The sequence below is a fragment of the Panthera leo genome, chromosome B3, assembly GCF_018350215.1.
Source record: "Panthera leo isolate Ple1 chromosome B3, P.leo_Ple1_pat1.1, whole genome shotgun sequence".
Classification (NCBI taxonomy): Eukaryota; Metazoa; Chordata; class Mammalia; order Carnivora; family Felidae; genus Panthera; species Panthera leo.
Genome location: NC_056684.1, coordinates 80,032,168 through 80,039,762, shown reverse-complemented (window position 1 = coordinate 80,039,762; position 7,595 = coordinate 80,032,168). Strand labels below are relative to the sequence as shown.

Here is a 7,595-nt window from a genome sequence, read left to right as displayed (position 1 = left end):
AGAGAGAAGATATAAATAAAAATTTTCATTGAAGAAGAAATAATAGGCTTATTACAATAAAAATTCTGATTAGAGGCCAAATACATGGTGCTTTACCCCAGCTCCTAATTTTAAATGAATTTTTAAGGCAGATTTTTCTAGATAGCTAATACATTAGATTGTCCATAAGAATTTATAGCCAAATATATGCCAGAAAAAGTCATTTATTTTTTACCTTAGTGTACTTCATATATTATCTTTTTCAACAGAGAAAGAGAGAGAGAGAGAGAGAGGGAGGGAGAGAGAGAGACCATGTGAGCAGGGGGAAAGGGGCAGAGGGAGAGAGAGAATCTTTTCTTTTAACTTTTTTTTAATGTTTAATTATTTTTGACTAAGTAAGAGAGACAGTGTGTGTGGGAGGGGCAGAGAGAGAGGAGAACAGAGGATCTGAAGTGGGCTCTGTGCTGACAGCAGAGAGCCGCACGTATGATCATGACCTGAGCCAAAGTCAGACACCCAACCCACTGAGCCACCCAGGAGCCCTGAGAGAGAGAATCTTAAATAGGCTCCATGTTCAGTGCAGAGCCCAATGCAGGCCTTGATCCCATGACCCTGGGAACATGACCTGAGCTGAAATCAAGAGTCGGTTGCTCAAATGACTGAGCTACCCAGGAGCCCTACAACAAAAACGTTTAAATGTGTAAAGCTGTGATTTTGATATGACTAAAAGGAAAATATCAAAGATAAAATTATTATAAAGATAATTATTAATGTTCACAACTGAGTTTTTTCTTGATGGGCTAGCAAGGTAATAAAAAGTACAAAAATCATAAATTCTATAATAAAGAATAAATAACAATAAACATTTATATCTATCTATTTTATAAAGTGCATTTTCTTACCTTACTTTCAGAAATTCCCTTCTCCAATCACTTCAAAATCCTTTAAAAGACTATTTCTTGGGGCACCTAGCTGGTTCAGTCAGTAGAGCATGGGACTCTTGATCCTGGGGTCATGAGTCTAAGTCCCACATAGAGCTTATTTAAGACTTTTTTTTTTTTTTTAAGAATATTTCTTTAATATCCAAGCATTATATCTCAATTGTATTTTAATAAAACTGGAAAAAAAATCCAAGCTATTAGTCTTGTTAAATCCATTTTTAACAGCCTCACTGAGGTATCATTGACATACAATAAACTGTATACATTTTATGTATACACCTGTGAGACCATCACCACAATCAAGATATTAACTTAGCATTAACATATCCATCTTCCCCAAAAGTTTCCTCTTGGACCCTTTTGTAGTCCCTCCCTCCATTCTTTCCTTTCCCACTGCCCTATTCTGTCTTTTTTTTTTTTAATTTTTAAAATGTTTATATTTATATTTGAGAGAGAGAGAGAGAGAGAGAGAGAGAGAGAGAGAGTACAAGCAGGGGAAGGGGCAGAGAGAGAGGGCTCTCATCTGAAGCCGGCTCCAAGCTCCAAGCTGTCAGCACAGAGCTCCACGCAGGGCTTGAACTCATGAGCCAAAGTCTGCTGCATAACTGACTAAGCCACCCAGGCACCCCTGCCCTATCCTGTCTTAAGGCAACCACTGATTTGCTTTCTGTCACTATAGGTTTGTTTACATTTTCCAGAATTTTATAAGAATGGAATCATAGAGTATGTACTCTTTTTTATAAAGTTTCTTTCACTCAGCATAATTATTTGGAGATGCATCTAGTGTGTGTGTGTGTGTGTGTGTGTGTGTGTGTTTATATATTTCCTGTATGGATATACAATCTGTTTACCCTACTGATAGACTTTTGGTTGTTTCCATTTTCAGGCTATTACATATAAAGCTGCTACAACATTTATATGTAAGTCACAAGTATGGATATAAGATTGCATTTCTCTAGGATAAACCCCTAGGACATTGCAGGTGTATATAAACTTTTTAGGTTTTTCAAAATGTTGTATCCTTATACATTCCATCAGCAGCAGTGCATGACGGTTAAAGCTCTTCTGTACCCTTGACAATATTTGGTTTGATTAGGCTTTTTTAATATTAGTTATTATAAGGGCCTCTCTCCCATGGGGCTGTGAGGGGTCCCTTTTCTCCTCAACCAGGGCTGGAGGCCAACATCAGTCCTTGAGGATCGTTGTGAGGGCTGCTGGGGGCTGGCAGCCTTGTTTTCCTGCCTTGGACATCTGTAGTTGCTGGGAGCCCCCACTTGGTCTATTCCAGGCATGCCAACTCCACAGCCAGACTAGGGGCTAAAGTGGCAGCACTGGGCCTCCAGCCTCTGGCTGTCCTTGGGTAGTGCCAGGCTCTCATGAGCTGCCCCTGGCCTGTAGCTCAGTCCCCTCCCTGCCCCTCAGACAGCACCTAACAAGAAAACACACCTAAACAGGAACATTCTTCTTTCACAAATTTGTTTTGGCTATTCTTGATTTTTTTCATTTCCATCTGAATTTTAGAATAAGCTTGTTAATATCTACAAAACTCTTGGAATTTTGGTTGAGATCGCGTTGCCTCTATCAATCAAATTGGGGAGAATAGATATTAACAACATTGGGTCTTCTGACTTGAATACAGAACACAGTATACATCTTCATATTGGCTCAGTTGTGATCATGTGACACTTGGTGTCATATACTACTCGTATTGCAAGATATCACTCGTTTATCAAGTTAAAATTGATCAGGAATGTTTGCCCGTCTTGCAGGACAAGTTACTCGCAATCCAAGCTTTTATTGTATATTGAAAAACAAGAAGAACCACTGTCAAACCAGAGTTCCATGCCTCATGAAAATCTCTTTCAAAAATGAAAGAGAAATAAAAGTATTTCCAAACTTTTTCACACTTTTATTGCCAGAAGACCTGCATTATAAGAAATGTTAAAGGAATTTCTTCAGACAGAGAGAATATATACATGATACCAGATGAGAATTTGGATCTATGCAAAGAGATGAAGTGTTCTGGAAATGCATAAAACAGTGTCAAGAATGAGTAGAGCATTATAACTTGTTTCCAGGAATTGTCCATTACTCATGCCTCACCAGCCTTGATCATAGCATAAAAATTTAAATATATTTGAGCAAATTTATGATAGATGAAATAAAGGGAAAAACATTTCTTACCCTCTGAAATATTACCAATTTGTTTTCCTACATCTCAGGATTTTCAGGCTGTATCTTTCAAGTATGTAATATTTTTCATCTCATATATGCAATTCATGGCCAATGTTTCATATTAAAATCACTTTACAAGCCTTGTGTTTCTGTAAACAGAAATGTAAGTCATAGAGCTAATATAATTTACTAACACTTTGAATGAAAATCAGAATGAGTATACATGACATCTTGGCTGAGTAAAACCCAGAAACACATGGTTTAAAACCATTTATGTCTTGGCTCTCCTCTTTTAAAATATTCATTTGTTTAAAAAATCTAGGGGCGCCTGGGTGGCTCAGTCGGTTGAGCGTCTGACTTCAGCTCAGGTCATGATCTCGCAGTCTGTGAGTTCGAGCCTCGCATTGGGCTCTGTGCTGACGGCTTGGAGCTTGGTGCCTGTTTTAGATTCTGTGTCTCCCTCTCTTTCTGCCCCTCCCCCACTCATGCTCTGTCTGTCTCTCTCTCTGTCAAAAATAAATACACATTAAAAAAAATTAATCTATTTATTCATACTATCAACAGTGATTATTGAGGGCCATGTACTATTCTAAGCCCTGAAGACAGAACAGTAAACAAAACCCTTATTCTCATGCAGCTCCTATTCTAGTGGAAAGAAACATAAAACAAGTAAACAATACATATATAATATGGCAGATGATGGTAAGGGCTGTGAAGAAAAATACAACAGAGCAAAGTAATAGTGGGGAGGGAGGTTTTAAAGTGAGAGGTCATGGAAGTCCTTTCTGATAAAGCAACATTTGAATAACTATGAGTAAAGTCAGGGAATGAGACACTGACACAGAAATGTGCTTGAAATGTTCTAGGAATAGGAAGGGTGTCAACTGCCTGCAATAGAGTGAATGAGACAGAGTTGGAGGAGATGAGGTAGCCAGGGGCCAGGTTATGCATGCCTGTGGGCCATAGTAATGACTCACATTTTATTCTGCGTGAGATGGAAAGCTACCAAAGGGTTTGGGGGAGGAAAGGGACACTATCTAATGTTTTAAATGTCTAACTTTAGCCATGTTGTTGAGAATGGAGAGCATGAGTGTCAAGAGAAGAGGAAGGGAGACATGTTACAAAGATAAATAACATGACATAGCAAAACTTTAGGTCAACTCTAAGTTCTTTGTGCTCTGCTAACAATATCATCCAAGTGTAAATTTAAGGAGCAACTGAGCCTGTTGCTACTTTGGAGCTTTCTGGCTTTAGGGCTCTGCAAAATGACCTTTGTGTCTGTTTGGCAGCTTCTCTAAGGAACTGTTCTTAGCATTTGGGTTGGAATTCATTTTGGTGTTGTTCCAGTTATCTACTGCTACCTAATAAATATCCTTAAAACTTAGTGGCTTAATATAATGACATTTGTTTTGCTCACAAATCTGTCATTTTGGCAGGGCTTGTCAATCCAGATCTCTGCTCCACTTGGCAACAGCTGAGAGAGCTGGAATCATCTGAAGGCTGGGTCACTCACATCTGGCATTTGATGCTATCAGCTGGGTCCTTGGCTGTGGTTGTGTTCAGAACACTTACATACAATTTTTCCATGTAGCTCCCATGGCGTCCTCACAGCATGGTAGCTTAGTCCTAAGAGCCAGTATCCCAATGGTGGCTGGGGTCCAAACGTGAGCCACATGAAGTGATACCACCTTTTCTAACATAGTCTTGAAAGTCAGGCAACAACCCTTCCACTGACTTTGATTCATTAGAAGCAAGTTTGTAAGGCCAGCCCATATTCAGGAGGCAGGAAATTAGTTGCCACCTATTGATATAAAGAACATCAAGTCCCACTCTGAGGCAAGTTGAGTTGATAGACTGGATGGCCTTAGTAATATCTCTAGGCCTTGATAAAACAAACTTTCTTTGCCTAGCTCTAAGAGGACACAGGATTTTGGGAGAAAAACATGTGAAATATAAGGTTAAAAAAAAAAAGAGGGAAAGCATCAAAACCACCCTTGCTAGTTTATTTCCCCAACAAACAGCTGAATCCTTGTCACAGTTTAGGAGCCCTAAAATGCAAGTCCTTGAAGAGCTCATGATCTAATGAAGAAAAAACACACAGATTGTGAAGTCTTCAGTAGAAGGGCCCATTTCTCACTCATGTATCCTTAGTGCCTAGTATTGTTCGTGCAACATAATAGACACTTAAATGTTGCATAGTTGAACATTCTATTGTAATAAGTGTTACATACAAATATTTAAGGGAGTACAGAGGAGGGGGAAACTTCCCAGAAGAGGAACATGGAAGATTTTTCAGAGTATGTGGCATCTAAATTAGGTCCTGAATGATAACTGTGAAGTCAGGGACATCAGAAATATGTGCAAAGATGTAGAAGCATGAAAGAGCCTAAGAGAAGAGCAAGTTCAGATGACGGTGTTGCTAAAATATATTCTTGACATAGAGTAGTCAGAAAATATTTGCTGAATAAATACATGGATGAAGAGTATTGGATGGTCAGCCTAGAAAAGTGAGGTTTTGGCTGGGTTGTGAATCTTTATGCCATGTAAAGAATGCTGGAATGTATCCTACATGCAATATGGAGCGATACAATGTTTTTACACAGGAAAAGTGCTGTAATTAGAGATGTGTTTAAGAGTGAGAACTCTTGTAACAACAAGAATGGGCTGAGATGGGGAGAGATTAAACCCTGGTAGGCAAGACTAGTTTGGAAGCTACTGTAAGAGTAAAGTAAGATAGTAAAGTAAGAGGAGGAGAGAACAGATAAAAGAGGTAGTTTGGGTGGTGGAATTGATAGGATTTGATAACTTGATTGAACGAATCATGGGGAGCAAAGTGAAGGCGAGGATACTTCTTGGTTTTCTAGCTGGGTGACTACAGGATGATTATGCCATCACATGAGGTACAAAATACAGGGGTCAGGATACGCTTTGCATATTTTGTTTTGTGTGGCTGTGTGATATAATCTGTTCAGTTCTATGTATTTTTTTACTAGATCCTCAAGTGGGACATACAAAGAAAATGACTGTTTTACATTTAGAGTGATATATGTAACCTTGGTTTTTCTAGGGTCCACAGGCTGGGACATAAAATAATATTCAAACAAGAGACTTAAAATTGGATCTCATCTAACTAGCCAGAAATCTAGCCCCGTATTTTTTCTTCCTGGTTCAACGATACTTTTGATCTGTTTAATGTGTCCTAGCAGGCAGTGGTAATAACCTACGTCTTACTGCTCTGAAGTATTTTTTCGGTCTTCCCCTGCTGTTGCCATCAATATTGGGAACTGGTCCCCTGGTTAAGCATTGACTCTTTTTTTTTTTTTTTTAAGTATTTTATTTTTAAGCAATCTCTACACCCAATGTGGGGCTCAAACTCACTCATGAACCTGAGATCAAGTGTCGCACGCTCCACTGACTGAGCCATCTAGGCATCCCATCACTGATTCTTGAAGACAGTTCTTGTTTCTGTTTCATTTCTTGATTTTTCACATGCATCATGGGAACTCATGGAGCTCCCATAATAGTGCTAACATGACACCTCTAAAATTTCTGAAGGTGGTGTGTCTGTTTTCCCATACTTAAAAAAAAAATTTTTTAATGTTTATTTATTCTTGAGATGGAGACAGAGACAGAGAGCAAGCAGGGAGGGGGACACAGAGAGAGGGAGACACAGAATCTGAAACTGGCTCCAGGCTCTGAGCTGTCAGCACAGAGCCTGACATGGGGCTCGAACTCATGGACCATGAGATCATGACATGAGCTGAAGTTGGAGCCTCAACTTACTCACCCAACCAGGCGCCCACCCCTTTAAAAAAATTTTTAATGCTTATTTATTTTTGACAGACAGAGAGACAGTGCAAGCAGTGAGTGGGGCAGAGAGAGAGGGAGGTGACACAGAACCCGAAGCTGTCTTCCATTCCAATTCTGGAGACACCATCATGATGAAATAAGAAAAAATGCTCTCCCCAGCACTTGTGTGGTGGCCATGGAGGCGTGTCTCTTACATCTCCCCTCAAGAGAATCTGCTGTTGTGTGCTTTCTGACCGACAGCCTCCAGCTGCCTCACCTTTGGATCTGCTGTGGCATTGATGCTGAGGTGATGCTTCCTAAGGGCTGCTCCCACTCAGTGACTGAGCATGGCTGAGGTACTAGAGCTGACCTATCTCGGCCCAATATGGGACTCCTCTAATAGCATCCTTTGTTCTGCGACACCCCACTGGTTTGGCCAAGGCTTTCTCAGAAAGACACTACAGTTTGAAAATCTTCCTGCCTTGTGTTCTGAAGTCTCTTCCCATCTATTCCTGTTCTCTCCCCCTTTATTGTTCACAGGCATTTTTTCCCAGGAAGTTTCTTTAAAAAAAAAAAAATTAATGTTTATTTATTTTTGAGAAACTGAGAGATAGAGCATGAGTAGGAGAGGGGCAGAGAAAGACGGAGACACAGAATCCGAGGCAGGCTCCGGGATCTGAGCTGTCAGCACAGAGCCCAATGCAGGGCTCA

The 7,595-nt window shown here is 39.9% G+C and overlaps 1 non-coding gene across 1 annotated transcript; it reads left to right on the top strand.

Moving 5' to 3' along the window:
* Positions 1 to 2,042: 2,042 nt before the first annotated feature.
* On the top strand, positions 2,043 to 2,173 carry LOC122223474. The gene has a single exon (XR_006204344.1).
* The last annotated feature ends 5,422 nt before the right edge of the window (positions 2,174 to 7,595 follow it).